Below are 22,070 nucleotides of genomic sequence, written 5' to 3' on the forward strand. Positions count from 1 at the left end.
TTTTTTCTCTTTTTCCCGCAAAGACAGACACTTTCTAAAAGCTCCCATTTAGCTGCTGCTCACAAATGAATGGTTTCCACTCCTCGGCGCACAATAATGCGAGACATATTCTCGCCCCGGACAAAAAAAAGGGGCACCACAAATTTTTTTTTCGAAAGAACCGAAAGACGCCGACGGGAAAGACGGGAAAGAATGAAATCAGGCCAGGGGATTTAATAGCACATTTATCCACAGCAAAATTAAAAAAATATATTCCGGTTATTTAATTTGCTTTTGAACGTCGACGTTGTATCATCTCATTTCCTTCAGCCGCTCTTAGAGTGTGTTCAATCATTTTCAGTGTCGAACCCACGCAACCCCAACTGCTGCCCCCCGCCCACCCCCCAAACCTTCATCCCCGCTCGCCTTTGTCACCAGAGACAGGAGAGTTTTTTTGGGGACAAGCTTTCTCCCGAGCATTCATTTGCATTACAGCACCACTGTATGAGTGGGATTGTAATGCAAACAAGGTGGGATTGGCTCATTCTCCTCCCCTCTCATTTGAATCTCTAAGATAGCATTGGACCTCACTACAGGTCTCCCCCACTCAGTGATGAGATTATTTTCTTAAAGAATGTGTTTGAGGATTTGATTACATGAAAAATAAATAAAATCTCTGGTTAGATTGAGGCAGAGGCTAAATGCATGCTAGCAGTAAGGCCTAGAGCTCTTTCTATTTAGTTATTCATTTAATTATCAATAGCCCTAAAATAGAAAGCAATCTCTCCCCACACATTGATATTTATGTTGCTTGTGTTTTATAAAAAGAGCCAAAGTGAGTTAGACGCTAAAGAAATTCACTAAATCATTTACTGAAATATTCTCAAAATATTCCCTATGCAATTTGCTTTCATGAAACCTTCTTTCTTTGAAAATCAATCTAAATGCCTTGAGATGAGGTAAATACAGATGTGTTATGTAACTCTATTGGAGACCTTGTTGTTGTGGTTTGGTTATTGTTGGAAAGTCACAGCTGATCAAAAATAACTGTTTGAGCCTGTCTGACTGGCAAACCAAATCCCTGACCATTTTGCATGGCTTTTAAAGCACAAATCATGTGTTTGACACATACGCAGAGCACTAATTATGGTTCCAGGCTATAAGCCGCATGCTCCAGTTGTATGAATCACCTTAATAATGCTCAACTAAACAGTCCCCTGTAGAAAACGATTGAGCTTATTCTGTTGAAATACCCATGAAATCAGTTGATAGCATCTTGAATCAAACCGCTTCAACATTTTAAAGCCCAGCCCAAAGTAATGTTGAGTCACGTATTCCTTTTGAAAAACCTATTCTGGGTTTCCTTGAGAGAGCGGATGGTTCCGCCACTTTCTGACTAAGTGGTACGGTCCGTCAGAACCGCATTGGATCTGATGGACCGTACCACTTAGTCTGAGAGGTATGTGCATGCCCTGTAGTGATCCAAATATTATGCTATGTTGGATTATTTTTAAATTTACCTGTGGGTGAATAACTTGAAGACTACTTTAAACTGAGTTATTCTGCCAGAGGTTAACCACTAAGATAAACTGTCTGGGCCACTATTAGAAAAATAAATACACAGACGCACACACACATACGTATATGGACATGTAAGCGCGCACACTCACATGCTCACACACTTACACGCCCGCACACTCACATGCTTGCACGTGCGCGGGCGCACACACACACACACACACACACACACACACACACACACACGCAGACATCATACATACATATACTTGCTAACCTGGCGAGATGTTATCAGACAGGAAAGAGAAACTTTTCAGAGGCTTGGAGCCGAAGCCACTACCCAAGGGCCAGCTGGGCCTATTTCTGATGGTAATGGTGTCTGGAGCCCGATCCTGTCCGCTCATTCTGGTCTCACTTGTAATCAGCCCCAGTTGATGACTGGAAGAAATGCCACTGGCAGAACTTTTCCCTTTTTTTTTGCAAAGGACAAAAATGTCCACGTTTCCCCACTAGTATTTGACTGTCCTCCTTTACTGTGTGCTCCTTCCAAACCCAATCAGCTACCATGGAATCACAGTAGTGATGAGGCTTCAAGTAAGCAGCCAGGCCTGCTGGATGTAAGTATAGCACGGTGGATGCAATTCTTTGGATGTTTTTGCGCTTTTTTTGCATTTCTGGTTTGGTTTTTACACAAGCCTTATTACGTTTGTGGAGGAATCACAGCATAAATGTCTGATTTATCTTCAGGATATATTCTTCTTCTGTTTGCTTTGAAATATGCGGACTTTGAACGTGCGGTGACCTCTGTTGTGACGGTTCGTCAACTAAAAAGTTGAGCGTTCTATCAGACTTTAATATTTAAGAGAGGTGCACATATTTATCAAATTACTTGTGAACTATATCCATGACAGCCGGGGAAACACTGCACATGACTTCATATCACACTTCTGCGTGTGTCGTTGTGTGATATGGCATCTTTGACATTTGCTCAGGGAGAAAATACATATTACAATGGCTCCTCGTAATTCATTAGACCAACTCTCTCTCTCTCTCTCTCTCTCTCTCTCTCTCTCTCTCTCTCTCTCTTGCTCTCTCTCTCTCTAAATGAGCTGTAAGGCACCTGGTGGTGTGAATTCTGCCATAAATCATACGGAACCCTGCTTTCGCCACCAGACAGGCCTGTTTGTTTAATACGGCTATTCAGAGCCAAGCTGCTTTTAATTAAGACAGGGTGTGAGAATTACAACTCCTACCTCACACCTGGCATGTTAGCACTGGGAACAAGACATAGATACAGTTGGGGGTGGGTGGGGTGGCGGGGGTGTTGCAGGGGAAGGAAAGAGGGTGACACTGTATTCTGGTGGTCTGGTGTGCATGTCCATTCCACATGCATGTTAGCGACAAAATACATCTTTGGAAGAGGAAAAACAAGTGTAACGATCTTATTTCTGAATATTAGTCATGTCTTTTCACACACACATTCGTCCACGTCGATTTTCAACCACCTTGTATTATCGTTGTTAAAATTATTATCATAATTGTTGGTAATTTGTATCATTATGACGAGGGTTGTGTATCTCTTAACAAAGCTCTGGCTTAAACCCTCCTATTACCTTAGCAGTTCCCAGAATTATTCCAACAATATCTGCATTGGGCGCCGCTGCCACCGCCGCTTCCTTATGCTTCAATTCAATAAGGTGAGAGAGAAACCATTTAGCGCTACGCGGCTCCTAGCCGGGAGCATTCCAAGCGATGCACCTGTCCGGCAGTGGCGGTCTGTGGACAAATTAGGGGCGCGGTATGACTTATTCATGAACTATATTCCTCTTCCTATACTTTTATGACGTGTGTGGCATTGTGGATTCAATTGGGCGTTCACAACCCAGACACAAGGTATGAGCTCATTAGATCTTATGTTAGATCTTGTTAGCCTAACTTTCCATCGGTATCGCTGCCGCTGAAACAAATACTTGAGTATTTGAGCAAAAGCAAAAATCACATGAAAAGATAGTATGTCTTTTGAAATACTAATTGGAATATTAGTGTTTTAGTGTTTTTGGAAATGTTGCGTTTCAATGGCCTCTATTCGCAGTATTAGCAGTTGCTGTATCCGGCGGTCAACTCTATCATTGAATCTATGATTTCATACCATATTTCAGCTCTGTGAACAGAAAATAAGACATATAAATCCAAACTCAAACCTCCCAAAAACCCATTAAGGATCCATAGGTGGTCCGCGTTTTAGTTTTTAAGTCGCTTAACACAGCGCCTGTGCGTATGTTTCTGGCCGAGCTAACCGCTAGCCCTAAGGGGTGGCCGCGTTCTGTTTTAACCTCCTTATTCGGATTGACATTTCGTCCTCTGCTTTCAAATGTTTTTCTCGAGTAGCTCCACTCGCAGTTGACCCAAACTGAGACACTATCGCCTCTGGCTTGTCAAAAACGGAAGAGTGATGCGACTATGTGAGCAACAGACAGCGACAGAGAGGGTGAGAGAGAGAGAGAGAGAGAGAGAGAGAGAGAGAGAGAGAGAGAGAGAGAGAGAGAGAGAGAGAGAGAGTCCCTTTACCACTAGAGACAGTAGCAGGTGCTGCAGCCTTGACAGTTGCCGTGTTGTTAGCTAGCCCCTACACTGTAGTCGAGATGAGGTTCACAGATTTAGCCACTCACAGTGCGATGGTTTATTGGCGGCCTGAAACAATGCATCTCTGTCGAGAACAACTGCTCCTCTTGGCCATTTCGTGTCTTAAGAGAGCTCGCGGAAACGAAAGCGAGGGGGTAGAGCAAGGGAGAGAACCTTGTCGGACACACACAAGGTCAACTCCAGCGCCACGGCAACACACTCACAGCTACTACCAAGTAAATATAGATGTATTTGAACGCACATAGCCAATCTTTTTCGATATTGTAGACACTTCAAGCCCCGGTGACAACGGCTATACCGGCTCAAGGTATTAAATCACTCTCAGGTAACCTAATTAATCCTAGGAAATAATAATAATATAGAAATAATGACATGAATAAAATCAGCATTCACGCTCACTCGGCTTTTAAAAGAGGATGATTATAATTAGCACAAAGTTTAGCGTCTCATGCTAACTCCTGTTTGTCAAATCATGTTTAAGAGTAATTAAAAACTCTTATTTTTTTATGCAAATGTCTCACACGCACACCTCTTAAGAAATCAACCAGCAAAGCCCCACGGGCGGCCCTCCAAACCTCAGGTGGTTGTTGTGAGACGACAGGCAATCTAATCACGCAACCAGGTCTATAATATCGCACCTAGCAAACACCCATACCAGCCGTGCTACGGTATTGGGGAAAAGAGAGAGAGACACCGAGAGCCAGAGGGAGAGACAAAGAGAGCAAAGGAGAAAAAGACAAACCTGTTTTTTTTCTTCAGTTCAGGTATTCAAAGTCCAAAAATCCCAGTGTTTGGTTTAATGTGCCGACGAGTGGAGATCTGAGATAACTATGACTATTGTTTTTCCTGTAAAGCACTAAGTCTTGTTCAATTACTGGAAGGCGCTTCAATGAGCGTGGTTAGATGATTTGCAGAGACATTATCTACCCAGAGAGACACAGGGTGGGAGAGAGAGGAAGGGAGGGAGGGAGGGAGGAAGAAAGTGATAGAGAGGGAGGCACAGGGAGAGAGAGCGAAAGAGAGAGGGAGAGAAAGAGGGAGAAAGAGGTAGAGAGCAAGAGAGAGAGAGAGAGAGAGTGCGGCAGAGCAAGAGAGAGAGAGCAAACTCAGGGGCCAAACTTTAGTCAGCACAGCGGAAACAGAAATATTCTCATAGACCACACATGGAGTTTATGTGTGCAATAGAAAGGAGGAGGACTCATGATTCACTGCAGAGAGTTAATGGACTAATACCGTTTCCTCAGATCTACCGCCATAAAAACGACATCAAAACTTTGAGGTGTTTTTTTCTTCTTCTTACAGGTGATGATGGAAATTTATAAATGGAGCACTAATGAACCTTAAGATGAATGATAATAATCGCAGGAAAAACACACACACACATCCATGATCGCACAGACACACACAGGCACACACACACACGCGCGTGCGCGTGCATACAAATGCACACACATTCAGACACACACACGCGCAGACACACACATTGTAGATACACACACACACGCAAACATACAGACGTACACAAATATGAGAACATACATACACCCACCCACACACAGACACACACACACACAAAGGTCCCAATGAGATTATAGAGAATCCACGCTTCCACCTTTTCCTCGAGTCCAAGCTAGGTTTGACGGTTACACGATGCAAACCATTGATCCAGCCATTATTGATTATAAATTTACATTAATCACGGCCAAGCCCTTCTTCCTCTGTGACTGACAGATGTTGAGATTATTCGGACTCTTCAAATGACACGTAACCATACCTTTACATTGACATAAATATATTTATAGACATTTGAAATGGTAAATATATATTCCAAATATTCATACTGTTTTGTCTAAGTTGATGTGCTTCCATGTTGACTTGGCGAATCTAGGTGTGCTTAGGTAAAAATAAGTACCCATTGTTACATTAAATATTAAACATCGTCCCGTACGCGGCATATTATACTTCTATCTATCTATACCAAAAAAATTATATTGTTTATTTGAAATTGCATTATTCATTCGGTTACAGGCTATATGTATTACTATTTAATCACAGCACCAGGTTACAATAATATATTTTTTACTAATTTAGCGATAGCAAGGAAGTGTAAAAAATCAATCAATGCTCAATCTTATGAATTTATTTTTTTATTATTGTATTATTCATCAATAAACACTACAAAAACTATAAGGGGGCGACATGTATTTCCGAAACCACAGGCAAAAAAGAAGCCTGGTTTAAAAACAGTTGTCAATACATCTTGTTTTAATCGACACCTGACAGCAGTTTGACACCCGGTTGGAATTAGCTCCATGCTAAATCATTACACGTCGCCCTTAGCAGTGAAACTCCCGCCCCAACCCCCACCTCTCCTTCGCTCGCTGTAAGTCACAATCGTCAAGGACAACAACCCCAACAATCCCGACAACACCCACAACAACAGCCCATCCGGAAAAGGAGGTGAGAGAAAATAAATAAATATATATACATTTTGCGTCCTTGTGTTTACCCCACCACACCATCCCTAAATAACGGCCCTGTCTTGTTGGAGAAAGAGGCTTTAAGTGTGGATGTGCCGCACTCTCCTCTAATCCAGCCGAGACATGGCTCTTTCCCCTGGCAGACATCCACATCCACTCTCTCTCCCTCCCTCCCTCCCTCCCTCCCTCCCTCTTGCTGCCTTTTTCCCTCCCCCTCTCTTTCCCTCCCTCTCTCTCTCTCTCTGCTGCCATCGCTAGGCCCTGAGCTCGGCTTCCATGGAGGAGAGGAGCAATAACGGCTGTTTACTCAGAGCTCAGCCTTCTCCGCTCTTACTCTGTCACACAGAAATTGAATTTTTTCTCTCGTCAATTTTTTCTTTCCCCCCCCCCCTCCCCACCAAATAGTGTTGCAGCTGTGCGCAGATAAGTACGCTTTCTACTCCCATCGCAGAAAAAAAGAGTGAGATGGAGAGATGGAGAGATGAGTGCGCTGTTTGCGTGTGTGTGTGTGTGTGTGTGTGTGTGTGTGTGTGTGTGTGTGTGTGTGTGTGTGTGTGTGTGTCCGTGTGTGTTTGTGTGTGTGTGTGTGTGTGCGTGTGTGTGTATATGTGTGTGTGTGTGTGTGTGTGTGTGTGTGTGTGTGTGTGTGTGTGTGTGTGTGTGTGTGTGTGTGTGTGTGTGTGTGTGTGTGTGTGTGTGTGTGTGTGTGTGTGCGTGCGCGCGTGTGTGTGTGTGTTGGGAGTCCGCTTCTGTGTGTGGTTTATTTGTTGTTTATTCACCTCACTGAAAAAAACATAATAATCAAATGATGAAAAGTTACTCGAGCAAGACGGCTAATCAGAAAAGTAAATTACATTACACATTATTTAGATTGCATATTGTGTGTTTTTCTGTAATTCATTGATGGTCATAAATTAATTGAAACAATGGAAACAACGTATTTAAAAATGATAACACACGAGCATTGTTAGGTAAAAGAAAAATAAGCTAGACAATAACCAAACCATTACAGTTTGCTTTCAAACATGTGTGATATTATAGCGCACTACACTCCAGTCCAACAGATTTCCTTCCAGTTTTATGTGTGAGACACACACACACACACACACACACACACACACACACACACACACACACACACACACACACACACACCCACACACTCACATCATAACCTATTTAAGACAAACAAGGAGTTTGCAACATGACACAGTAAAATATAAAATCCTTAATAAGTGGTCGGGGCCAGTCTGTTAAGCTCCCACATTTATTTTAATGACAGGAGGTTTTACAAGCCAATTCTCCGTACTTTCTACTAGCATTTAAAAAAAAAAAAAAAGGCCTATTCACACAAGAGGCGAAGGAGCAGACATAACCAGAAGGCAGTGTCAGTTAAGCCCAGCCACTCGATCGCTCGAAAAATAACCGCTACACACGAGAACCATAGGCTTACATTCTCCTCCACTATTTCAATGGACGCCTGCGTTGACCCCTTCTATGTCCTTGCTCGCGTCATGCTCTACACGGGAATTATTCAGGCAAGCAGAAAGTTTCACCTGCCATTTCAGGGGCACCGAAATCCCCCCTTCCCAACGCACCAGAGGCCTTTGGCAAGTGGAAACAAATGTTTCTCAAAATGGAAGGGAGCGACAGAGGCGAGGAAGAGAGTGGGCAGGGGTTGGGCGAGCAGGGGGGGGAACACCTTCCGTACGCACGGCGTTTAACTGATTGCCAATCGTAAAAATAAAAATCTGCCATGAAAGGGGGGCTGGTGTTTTGGCCCACCGTGGGGGCCACCACCGTCCCGCGTTACGCCAAGAGAAATGTGCCCCCGCTTCCCCCCACACACACACACACACACACACACACACACACACACACACACACACACACACACACACACACACACTTTTACAGCCTTGTTTATTTCCTTTAATGGCCGGCGTTAGCCACACAGTGGGGGCACCACGCAGGAGGCGAAGGCGACGGAAATGATTCCGTCCCGAAGCACAAACCCACAATTTACGCTCGCACAACCAAATAAAAAGATGGATGTAAATTTCAACCGCCTCGAACCAACACCCCGACGCCCCCCCCCCCCCCCCCCCCCCCCCCTGCAGCCCCCCGCGCGCCCCTCCACGCGAGACATGTTACACCCCAGTCCTAGCATTTCCCCCGCATCTCATTTTTTTTTTCTTCGTATACAGGCATTTCCCAACACTCTATAACCATCGCGTTATTCATAGGAAATGTGGAAAGTCCAAATTGATACTTGTGCACCCCTCCCCCTCCCCGGACCCCCAAGCTGGGAGGGGGGGGGACATTGAGGACCGAGAGAAAAGCCAACGGTGGATACGTTTCAACTGTCATCGGCACGCGAAGCGAGGAAACCTCTGGACTGGCGACGTGCGCCCCACACCAACAACAGAAACTAACTCAGGCACACAATGAGAAATTAGCATTACATTCACACGCCTCAGCCAATCGGTGGTCAGACAAAGACGGCCGAGTCCTGATAACGATGGTTTGGGAAAGAGAGGGAGAGGGCAATAGAGGGGGAGAGAGAGAGAGAGAGGGAGAGAGAGAGAGAGAGAGAGAGAGAGAGAGAGAGAGAGAGAGAGAGAGAGAGAGAGAGAGAGAGAGCATGTGAGTGTAAACGCTGCAACCCGTCACTGTTTTCGCATGGAGGTTTAATCAATAACAAATTATCTTAGTGAGGCTAAAGCACGAGTCTGCCTCATTGGTATAATTACAAAAGACAATTCTGAAGAGCCTATTAGGACGTATTATTCCCTACTTCTTACCCCCCTAGATATGTCCAACTCCCTACCAAGGTCCATAACCCAACTGTGTTATTTTAATTGGTAATGACATAGAAAGACAGAAAAATAACATATTACATTATAACTAAAAAAAAGAGAAGCCAGTCAGCAAAGCATTCACAGCCCCTCACTAGCCAGTGCTCACTTATTAAATGGCTTTGGGGGCTGTGGCGATGGCGCGTTCTTTTTCTCAAGTGAAAGAACAGAGAGATTTCTACCACTTTGTCTCATCACACACATGTAGCTGCAGCACGCTAGTCTATATTGATCCAGTAGTGGAGATGAACAGAGAGAGAGAGAGAGAGAGAGAGAGAGAGAGAGAGAGAGAGAGAGAGAGAGAGAGAGAGAGAGAGAGAGGGGGGGGGGGGGGGGGGGGGGGCAATCTAGCCACTGGGAGATCAACAACAGCTGCACTTTGAAAAACGGACATATACTCCTTCTGGACCAAGACAATAGAATAATGGGGGTGGAAGGGGGGGGGGGGGGGGGTGAAGGACTACCAATTCAGTCCTGACTACAATGTATCAGTGTATCAGTAATGAGAATAAAATACCAAACATTGATTTATGCGAATTGGTACTTGGAAATCTTTACTTTGCCATTTTGTATCATTATTTTGTGTTATCCACAATGGTCTGTCTGATGTCCTATCATGTGTGTGTGTGTGTGTGTGTGTGTGTGTGTGTGTGTGTGTGTGTGTGTGTGTGTGTGTGTGTGTGTGTGTGTGTGTGTGTGTGTGTGTGTGTGTCCGCAATAATTTGCTTATTCATGACATGATTACGATTTTTTAAAGTAGGTATCCCTTTGTTACGGATAACATTGCAATATAACCCTACAGTATACAAAGGGCAGGCCATACGTGTACAGTGTTCAGTGCTACTGGTATTTAAGTCAGGTGGGGGGTGGGGGGCAGCACGGAGGGTCTTTGGTGTTGGAGCTCCTCTCTCGCTCTATTCGCTCGACATCAGCCAACATTAAATGCCAGATCCTACTTCTTCTTTTTTTCCCCATTAAACAAGGACTGTGGCCACTTTGATATTCTAATGCCGTCCATCAGATGGAATTTCGCACATGCATAAATCTGAATATTTTGCGAAAGAATTTGCGTATACCAGCCCCAACGTCAATAGACTTGAAAGCGACTATATTTTATAAATTCCGTTCAGGTTTTTTTCGTGACAAATACAAGCTGAAAATATTTGTGTGACATGTTTCACTTAACGCCAAATATAAGAGGTTATTGGGAGAGATGTCTCACCATGTTTACGTATAGGCCTATGTTCCTATACACATGCGATGGAGATCTAACCTATATTTTACATTTCAACTCTAAAGAGAATGAAGATTTTACATAAATAGGGCAATAAAGTGACTTTGCATGGGCATTTGCATTAGGCCCACAGGCCTATATATATATATATGTATATAAACCTTTACACAGAAGATACTTCCACAGCATTACAGGCCTAGTTTAAAAAGGTGAGTGTTCTGGTGTACAAAGTAGTTGTTATCCCGTAACAGCCACGATCCGCGGAACACAACAGGGATGAGAGACGGGATAGAGCGCTCCATGGACCCTAGGCTTAATGTCCATTCCGACGAACCCGAGAACCGCTGGGTTTTTCTCCAAACCAGACGCAAAGCCTAACGAAGCACTCACGCACACACACACACACACACACACACACACACACACAGAGGGGTCGTGTGTCTGGGCTAGAGACCGAGGCGAAACTGTGCGCCCTCTATTTGATGATCGATGATCTGAGATTCGTCATCTGTTCCAGGCAAGACACGCATGACTTGGTCGCTGGCTTGACCGGGACTCGAACCGAGAGCAGCCCCCCCTCGCCACGCGTAAAGGCAGCGGGGTCGGGCTTGAAACTCATGGTGGGCTTTTGGAATTGTTTGGCCTTGAAAAATATGTATTCGTATGCAGCCAAATAGCTACATTTCACTCCAACTAGGCGTCCTCCGTCGTGTGGAGGAGTCCATTTAATCATTTTCTTCAAACGTTTATAGTGGATTATTTTTCCCGTGTGAAGTATTTTTGGAGGACCTAATGCCGTCTAGCCCATATATCCGAGGCAAATTGTAATTATTACTCTGACCTTACTGGGTTTAAAGAAACCTTCTGGAATTTTCTCTCTCTCTCTGCTCTCTTGAATAAGATGAACTGTAAAGTACCAATTCTAATGCTAATATCTGGCCCACACAACTCAGGTCGCCGACGCTTCGTCTCCAAAAATCCTTCAACCACCCATCGGTGGATCTAAAACCAGCACCAACCCCACCAATAGTCTCCTACAACCACCCCAGGTAGTATTTTACACCAACCCCACCTAGACAGCTTCTTTAACTCTGGAAGCATCCATTCCCATTAAACGGGTCTTTCCGTGTTCTGGTTCATGTGAACACACTTTAATAGTTTCCATCCAGCCTCCACTCAGTCGGCCAGATCCATCCACATCTGGTTGTGTTTTGATTAACCATTTTTCAATTAACCATGGTACCCCTCATTTTAGATATTCCAAACACTCATGTCCTGTTTCTTCTGGGAAACAGCGAAACTCCATTAGTATGACTTTCTAAAGGACTCTAATAATAATAATAATAATAATAATAATAATATTAATAAGGGGCTCTCCAGCCATTCCGTCTAGTCCATTGGTGTGTTTCTCCCCCTGTGTTTTAGAGTCAGTAAAACATCACCGAGCGGTAGGGTGTCCGCTTTAAGGGCGAGGATGACCTCGTGTTAAAGTGACCCCACAAACCCGCGGTAAGACGCACCTCAAACCCCCCGATCCACCACACATAACACACTCCGTGTCAACTTTCAAACCCCCGAACCTCGTTTCCCACCGTGAGCCCCAAAAGTGCCGATCAAATCGGAGAAGCGTCTACTGCTCTTACCTTTTTGGTCAGGAAAAGTCAAACCCAAGACACGGCCGTTTCAAAATGAAGAAGAAGTCAGTGGCGGAGGAGGAAATCAAAACGGGGAGATGGCAGGTAGTTTGAAAGACAGTCTGACGGGGACTGTTCTGCAGCTCGGAGGAGGACAGCGGGCGGTGGAGAGAGAGATTCTGCAGGTTTGATGCATGCTCCCCTTATCTGGGACAGCTCGGCTCTTTATCAGTTGGCAGGTTCCCCTCTCAGCCGATACATTCCCCTGCACCGGACACACACTTCCATGGCAAGGTGTTGCATGTGCTCACAGTCCTCAACTCGTCAAACACTTCAGTTTAAGCGTTTTGTTACTCTCTCTCTCTCTCTCTCGTCTTTTTGGTGGGGGGTTGGGGGGAGTGGGGGTGGAGGAGGGGGGGTTCAATAATAAAGAAGAGAAACGAGAAGCTCGGTTCGTTGGAGACTATGCGTTGTGGTTCTTGTGCGGCACACCAAAAATCTTTGTCCCGCTTAAAAAGACGCAAGACGAAGAGCCTCTTCTCCGGTTTCCGCTGAATGGTGAAAAGGGGAAAAAAGGACTCGAAAGCGCCTGAGATGGTTCTTCTCCCCCGGTTGGACTATGTGAAAGATCCCGCTCACGGCGCTCAGACACTTGGTTGAAACAGCGCGGAGCTGGGTTCCAGTAAACAGTGCCAGTGTAGCCCGACGCAGGCTGCCGTCTGCAGGAGCTGTCTGTGCTGAGAGAGCCTCTCAAAACCCGACATGGAGTCTCCAGCTGGAATGGCTCGGAGTCAAAATTCATTCATGTCCAGAAAGAACGGATCACATGGTAACATTACCATATCGAGTAACGGGCAGACACTCTGCCTTTTGTTTTAATTGTTCCAAGGGAGGTTTGCAGCACATCATAGAAATGGCAAATAGATTATAAATATATTTCGCCTTTTTTGGCCCCTTTCCAGTTTTGATTGCCGGCTAGGCCTACATTCTTTTATTTTTTTGCCTTTGGGATTGGGGAGGCCCGTGCCCCGGTCACAGTAGGCAGTCCAGCCCTTTCAACCAATGGCAGTGGACGTGTGCTACTGTAACACAACCGAGCATCAAGAAGCGAAAGAGCACGAAAGTGCAGACGGATGTTGCTTGTGTTTTTTCTCCGCATTCCCTTTTCCTCTTGGCCTCAGTAAGAAAAACCAAGGCTCGCTGATCATAGTGCCACTGGCAGGGTGAAAGCTGAGCTCCTGCATGCAACCAGAACATCATATGCAGTATATATATAAAAGGCACAGTAAATATGTGTGATCCTACAGTGTTTTTCCTAAATCCCCTTTTAAGAGAACAATTCTTTTTTTTCATATCACATTCCAGATTAGTTTTTTAACTTCATAGTATTAATTCCTTGTAATTATTTTTTTTAATTGGATTTCTACGTCCCCTATTTTGCAGATGAATATAGTATTGTTTTGATTCTCCTTTATATTTTATCAACGACAACAGACTTAATATTTAAAACAATAATAGTTTAGGATTATTCCAACACAATAGACCTGAATTCTACCATTTCCCCTCAAATATATTCTATTCCATTGAATTATATTGTATTTTATTCTAAACGGCTCTATTCTACTACACTACACATTCCACTCTACTCTACTGTACTCAATTATATTTCACTCGATTCCATTCTACTCTATTCTGTGTCATTCCACTCTACATTCTTCCACTTGACTCTATTCTATTTAATTCTCCTCTGCCTTAATTCTGTTGTGCTCCACTCTATCCGTCTCCATTTCGGTTCCATACCTCTCCACCCTACTCTATTTACTTTCCTTTCCCTCTTCGCTAATGCCGGGGAACGTGTTGTGATCTGGTCGAGGAATTCTGCGAGGGGGGGAAAATGATCAGGCGAGACATGGGCACGCACCTGGCTTCAATGAAGCCGTCTCTCACCCGTTGAGCAGAAATGTGAATTTGAGTCATGCTCACCAGGTGAAGGTGAACGCAGAAGAGAGAGAGGGGCACGCGTGTGTTTTCATAAGCATAATTTTACATAATAATATATATAGACATCGTTGCAAGGGGACAAAAACATCTTTTAAAAAAAAAACAGATGTGAAAAAAGGTCACGGGGGGGCAGGCATCCATATTTGCGGCGGATAATGTTTATTTATAAGCAATGGGTACAATTATTTCACATGTCTTGGAGAAAAGAAAGAAACAACACAGCATCCATTTTGCATAGTGTAATCGCAGTCAGCTACCTCAAACAGTCAACAGAGGGCATTAGCCAGTGTGCTGTGTGTGGAGTACAGACACACTCGCGCTATATTCAACGTCAGGGGCCTACAGAGGCACACAGCCACGCCGGCTCGTATCATATCAGACGTATATTAAAACAGTTGGCTTGTTAATGATTACAGACCACCTACCACGACTCCACGAAAAAACAGCTAAACTTCAGCTGTTGCTCAAGTGCCCAACGCCGTCACGGTGGTTTGTGAAATAAATTGTGTTTGCGTTCCTTTTCTCAGACTCCGATATAGTCGTATCGCGCAAGGTCCACACACAGTATATCACATAATCACTTACCAAATGGTGCGTGCAAGCTTGGGGGTAAGTAGAAGGAAATTTGGTATTTACTCTACTGCTTTTTGTTGCTCGGTGTACAAAATACATTCTGAAAAAAAGACACGCACACACACAAACCAACAAGGACGCAAAACGTATAGCATGTTAGTCATTTGACAGAAAACTACACATTAATGACGTCCAACCGTGTCCATGGACGCTGAATTAGGGTCTGCTAGCACCGGTCAGCACAAATACTGCATATTTTGTTTCAGCTTGGCTGGGGATGGGAGAGGAGGCTTATACCAGACGTCGGTCAAACCCCGGTCTAAGTAAACACGTCTCATGTCGTTTATTTCTTTCCCACGTGGAACCCCCAGACTGGCGGTTTGAACCTTCTTTTGTTCCCCAAAACAATTCTTATTGGTTCCTTCCGAAAATATTTGGACATGACTGGCGTTCCGTGCACACAGGGCTAGTCACAAGACCTTTGCTGACCCCCCCCCAATCCCCCTCCACCCCTTACCCTCTCCTACCCCCGGCATCCTCGCTTCTGAGAGGGAACCAAGGCTAGTGGTCCACGGCGAGTTGAGGAGAAGAGTTAGGTCAATGTTAACCGCTGTTTTGTGTCCAGACGTTTCTTGTTACATTTTAACATTTTCAACCTCTCACATAGATCTTGATACCTGTGCATGTGTGTCTTTCATACGTAGTCGGGATTTCCACACTGCGAGTCATGCGTAAACACCTCCCGATCATCCTCCAATCGGACCAGATCAGCGGGATCAGAGGAGACACATTGGTCTCTATATGCGAGCCCCGTCCGTTTCCATGGTTCCCCCCTCCCCCAGCATCAATTGACACACATCTGCATGAGCTCTTCTTCATGTTATTTTTACCAGGGAGCAACGCGGAAAAATACACTTAGCAGATTTAAAAAAAAATTCAGGCCCAGGCTTTTTTGAGCATCTCCAAAGATATATCTAGCGATCCTCAGCGAAGATTCATAATCAAAGAAGGCCTATTCTCCACAGTGGTAGTGTGGTTAATATTTATGTAGCCATGGGCTACGAGTTAGCACTGAGTCTTAACCTTGCCTTTCTACTGCACAGGAAAGGAGCTAACCCTCCTTCTGTTGGGAGTAAAATTTGCCCATCAATAATAACCCAAGCCAACCCTGGCAGTATATTATTGTCATCCAGTGTTGTGCAATCAAGAGGGGCCCAAGCTGCTGTTTTGTCTTTCATCAAGGCAGTGGCCCTCAGTCTTATTGAATTAAGCTTCACGGTCCATGTGTTTTGAATTTGATGTGGAAACATTTTGACTCTTTTTTTAAATTTCCGACCATTGAAACGACTGAATGGGAACTATCTCGATGAAATGTGTGGTTTATTGTCATTGTGCTATGTGATGTTCTACCTTATTGTCTTCCCGTGGTGTCATTCATGTATTTGTTGGTCTTTTAATTCATTGTGTCACGATATAGTGCTTTTAGAGAATTCTTCCAAATGATGATGATTGATAACCTGATTATGTAATAGTAGTTTAGTATAAATGAGTGCATTATACGGTGACCTGGGAAACTGGAGAAGAAAAAAACAAAGAACACTTAATGAGGAAGTTATTAAGTAATTATTGATTAAATTAAATAAGCAATTTCATTTTCTTGATAACAATGTTGATCAATATTTATTTGCAATGGTACAGCTCTCTCTACAGGCTCAATTATATGGTTGCTTTCTCTCAAATGTGGACCAACCTTCCTGTACCATGAGTTATTTCTTGCTTTCTAAGAATGTGCTTCCAAAACCTTGAGGTTGAAGGATTTTTATTGTAGGTTTTACTACTGCTGCACGTCATCAATTCCATCCATTTTGAATGTAATGTTCCTGACATCTTTATGTTTGACAATGGCAACCTATTGTGAAAATGCCATCAGGAATAAGCGTGTGTATTGTCTTTGCAGTTAAGGTGATAGGTTGTCTGCTCGCAGTGTATGTTATGATTACAACTGCAAACATTGTGTTTAACATTCTGCTTATGTGAGGGTGTTTTCCATTCAGTGTGCATTGCTACCTTGGTAGATTTGCTTACAAGACCCTGCATATTTAAAAACCTTTTCATTGCATAAAGTCAAATTCTTATGTCGGGGCAACATGACAGAATTATGAGTTTTCCTTATATATCTAACGATATATCTAAAGTGAATTGATTTGTTCTGACGATGGTCACAAGTTAACATTTTTTGAAAAAAAAAAAATCCTGATCAAGTATTGACAACAGCGTTCAACTGACCCAAAAATCAATAATGGATAATAGAGTAAGACTTTCTTAAGCCGCTCTGAATCAATACAGTGCCGTCTGTCCTCCCCTCTTCATTACACTGGGCTTACTAAAGCAGCTCAGGCAATCAAGCTGGCTCTAAAACCTACATTGACATGTGTAAACTGTGAGCGGCTATATCAAGTAAAATATTATCAAATCAAGCACCCAAATGATCTCATCGCCCCCTGCTCAAATTTCTGTTATTTAATCACTTTGTTTCGCTTGTCCGCTGATGTTGCTTGGGCCCCCCAAGACCCCCGGTCCCCTCCTCCAAAAGGACCTGGTGCTTATAATTGAGCCAGCAGACAGGAAGCAATTAAAACAAAAAAAGAGTCAAACACACGGGGAGCTTTGAGATCTAATTTGAAGAAGAAAAAAAAGGAAAAAAAAAGAAAGAATAGGTCCAGGGTGGCCATGTTGGGCTCTGGCTTGCACAACTGTCAAATATGTGGACTGTTAAAAGAGCATGCTAGGTAAACAAATCATTAACACCAAATTGTATCGTGGAGTCAAAAATGATAATAAAAAAAACGAGGAGATAGAGTTATTTGGAGGGGAACAAAAGCCCTTTCAGTGGACCCCTTTTGTTATTCACGTTTGATAAACAACATGAATATCTTCAACAAGCACACAGGGACAGATATCAGTAAAGCAACTCTTGTTTTATGTGGGGAAACTTCTCAGAGTGAAAACAGATGTACTTGAAGTGTGACCCACGCAGAAAAATGATATATGGTGACCAGTAATATGGTTCAGCAGAGGCTAACAATTCCAATTGGCTTCACCTTGCAGTCGTGTGCTCTGTGGTATTTTTGAAACAAAAGAGGTGGCATAGTCACTGTTACTATGCTTTGATATGACGGGGCTGTCAGAGAAGTGTATTTGTTTAAGGCTGCAATACATCAAAGTAATCTATATTGTCTATATTATGTAATTAACCAAACAATCAAACACAAAAACAAACATACATACCATCAAATATGTCCTTGTTAGTTTTAATGATAATGAAGCAGCGAAACACCTCCCTTTTCCCTGGTCAGACAATAATATAAATGAACTTAAACTGGTGAACTGCACAGGAAAATCAGAGGGCGAGTTAATACCTTTTAGTATTAACTAAGAGGAGGAGGACGTCTTCAATAGTCCTGCCTAATTAAGATGAATACTATAAGCAGAGTAGGAAGGAAAAATATGTGACATCGAAAGCGCCCTTAGAGGTCAATAATCTTTTAGAATAATTGCCTCAAATTTTAATTGAAGTAAAATCATTCTTAAGCATTCATCATTGTGGATGCACCTTACTACCCTTCAATTGTGCATTCCGATTAATTCAACTAATTTAAAAAGTGGCTGCTTTGTGCTGGCATAAAGGAGCACAATTATAAAAGTTTTAAATACATATAGCTTATTTCCATAAAACATTATTGTTCTAAATACATCTAGGGGCTGCTCACCAAGGCATAAGAAAAGAGAGACAAAAATGAATACCCGCCGTTTCTGTGGTTGTTTGAACTTTAAAAGTCAACAACATTTGTTACAGTCCACGAGGGGCTTTTACCTCTTTAAAAAGTGTCAGCATGACTGAACAACACCTTATTGATGTCCATTACTTATGTGTTGTGTTTTCTGGGTACAATCCAGTAAATATGTGTTAAAAATTTTATAAATGAAAAGGCCTTTCATAGGAAATTCACATTCTTCAGATCGGGGTGGCTTCGACCCCAACAGTTGAGTCATTTGGCTCAACTGTTTATTAAGCCAGAAAGCTTTCATTGAAATGTCTCCAAGCCAATCAAAGAGTTTGTGTGATTAGTGGTTATTATTCTTCTAAGTGATTCTTCATGGCCTACCAAGGAGAAGAAGAGGAAGAAAATAAATACAAAAAGAAAGAAAGGGCAACCCTCATTTATGTCGAATGATCTGTGAACTCCATTTTCCTGTCCCAGTTTCTCAAGAGATACTCTATAATCATCGCTAATTATCGTAGCATGCTAAAGTGGGAAGGCAGTATTGTGGTTGTTCCCTTCCCTTTCATTCAATCAAGAAATAAAAGGATGCTTGGTAAAACTAAGTTTAGAAAAAGTCAAGGTTTTAACCATTTATAACAGTGCATCCAACCAATTTTCCCATCCATCAATCCAACCCTCCATTCAACCAACCATCTATCCATTCAAACATTGAATTCATTCATCCACCTAACCTTCTTCATCTATTGGTCCATCCTGCTTTGGAAACAAAATAGATACATGCCTCCTCAGGCCATGAGATTAGCTTTCGTGGCCCAAGTGGCCTCTGCTCCTAGGGATGAAAGGGCTCGCGATCCTGTACTCGTTTAATGCAAGTCCTCTGGTGGTGAACCATGCTCACATTCACACAGCATTCACTCCGATGAGGAATGAAGTTCAGGGTTTTCAGTGAATTTACCGTACCGTTCGTTTTCTTTGGAATCGAATGGAAAAACCATTAAACTGGGAGAAATCACAGACACAGGCAGAACACAAGCAAACTCCACACAGAGAGGACGCGAGGCAGGAAGACTGTGGGAGGCATATGCCGCTTCACTGCGCCAACATGTCAACACTCGCAAATTAGGAATTGGATGAATAAATATAGAGATAACGTCAGAGACAAGTTTGAGCCACTTTGAGCATGTTTTAATGTGACTGATTTCTTTCTTCCCTCACGGAATGTGATTTAACACAAGCTCACACAACAAGTTGTTGTAAGCGCTCAGTGTATTTAGTTACTCGTGGCAGGAAAGAGACACAGTGGACAGGGTTGAATGTGGTCACAAGAAACCACATTTTGTTTGTCAGCTTTGCAATATGTTGCATGATAACAAGTATTCTTGTCATTATTAACGCTGCATCACACCTAGTCACCCCTCATCGGCCTGTTGGAGTTTTCAATACAGTGCACAATATTTCACTTGTCTTATAATTGCTGTTTGGCTATGTCTCCCACACCATCTCTCAAATTGTTGCCATCTGGGCAGCAAAATGAATGACAGACACTTACTTAGATATTACATCGATATTAAATATAAAAAAACGTTGCAATCGACGTCTGTTCATTTATTTTTTGAGTTTAAATGTTGTCCCTAATATTTTCTTCGGTTGGGCGGCTCACACAAAAGACGGAGGATTTAATTCAGTCGGATAGCTTAGGGCTAATATCAAGACCTTTAAAAAGAAAGGAGTCCAGTATAAATAGGGGTCACCATAATAGATGCAATAACTGTTAGACTGGCAAAAGGGAAGAGGAAATATGGTAATATCCAATGGATCCCATACATATTTCACATGATAGGATAGGCTTGCCATGTTTAAACTAATGCTGGGCTGTTTGATTAACAGTGTTAATCATTTCCCATCTGCACTGGGCCCCTGTCTCTGCCTTTTGATTAAATTCCGACTAGTCCTGCATTGTTCATTATGTGTACTTGTCAAATAATTGACTGCTTGCAGGCAGGAAAATGTACGCCTTTCCATCTTATGAGGAAGTGCTTTAATATCATGTCATTCCCCTCCTTACGCATGACATGTCCAGGAGGCTGGATGACGGCTTTAAGGAAACTCAAAACCAATGAGACCGCACAAGGGGTAGAGGTTATCTGGGAAATTAGCCAATCTGGGATTCAACAAGCTTTGTACTCCTCCCAAGGGTTCACGCTCAGGGGTCAAACTGCAGAAGACTCGCTGGGTTCTTTCCGCTTTGGTGTGCGTTCAGAGGCAAGGATCGTGCTAAGAGAATCGTGAACCGCCGTAATGAGGGCCTATGGTGCTGGTGGTGGTGGTGGTGGGACGGCGTTGCACATTGGCAAAGTTGATTAAAATGTCTTAAAAAAAAAGTTAATTATGAATGCCTTGAAAACTTCCCCGTCATCCAAATCATTAGCTGAGTCTAACTGCATAGCGTAGTTTCAAGGCACACATGTAATTGAAGTCTACCTACTTTTTGAATATCATAATTATAATCCATAAATCAATATTATCAAGAGGCCGGTTTTAGAGTGAAGTACGAGCTGTACTTTTTGGGGGTACGAATTCAAATGAGAGCATCTTTTAATATACACCCTATTGTAGGTAAGTGAAGATCGCAGGGTGATGATTCATGGTGATGTCCTGATTGGTTTCAATGCTTCTTTCTCTTTTCAATAACACAACATACAAATGCATGCATATAAAAACAAAGTAATCATTCTTCTGCTCGGATCTGCTTCCGTATCTTTATTCTCAATTCCAAAGACAAACCACCTCGACAGAGTTGTTACTTTTGTCCTTCAAGACAATCCTCCTAAGTAATACATAGCTCCCTATAGACACACAAGGCTAGCAACAGTATTTTTATTTCTTCCCCTTTTTTTCTTCCAAGGATCCACTTGTATTCAATGCTCACTATTGCCGGCCATATTCTGCTCATGAAAGCAACTGTCTCTCGTGTGGCTCGAGGACAAATGGACGCTAGTCAAATCATCTTTGAGCCAACATCTCTATGGTGAATGCTCTCACTTCATAAAATCACACAAGCTTTACAATTAAGTCATTTATCATAAGGAACTTTTTGTTTCGAGAACAAATATAATCCATGCACCGCAAGCAACGTTTCATTATGCGCTAGCTATTGTCACCACCTGTACTGTGCTGTCAAATCTACAAAAGATTTAATCAAAAAGACTATTTGTGCGATTCATCCCCAATTGCTATGGCAACATTGCAGCCAGCCTCTTCATCCAGACTCCTGGTGAGACGCACATCAGATGTCTGGCTCTCTTTTTTAAGTGTCATGCGTTGCGACACGATTGGCGTCCTGTTTCAGTTCCAAAACGGAGAGC

General features: G+C 43.0%; 1 protein-coding gene across 1 annotated transcript in view; it reads right to left on the reverse strand.

Annotated features, from left to right (window-relative positions):
* The window catches only part of adgrl2a (adhesion G protein-coupled receptor L2a), a 102,400-nt gene extending 89,132 nt beyond the window's left edge, over positions 1-13,268 (reverse strand). The window contains 1 exon segment of the mRNA XM_030373090.1: positions 12,356-13,268. The gene's annotated coding sequence lies outside the window, so the exon portion shown is untranslated.
* Positions 13,269-22,070: the final 8,802 nt, after the last annotated feature.

Source organism: Gadus morhua, chromosome 12 (genome assembly GCF_902167405.1).
Source record: "Gadus morhua chromosome 12, gadMor3.0, whole genome shotgun sequence".
Lineage (NCBI taxonomy): Eukaryota > Metazoa > Chordata > Actinopteri > Gadiformes > Gadidae > Gadus > Gadus morhua.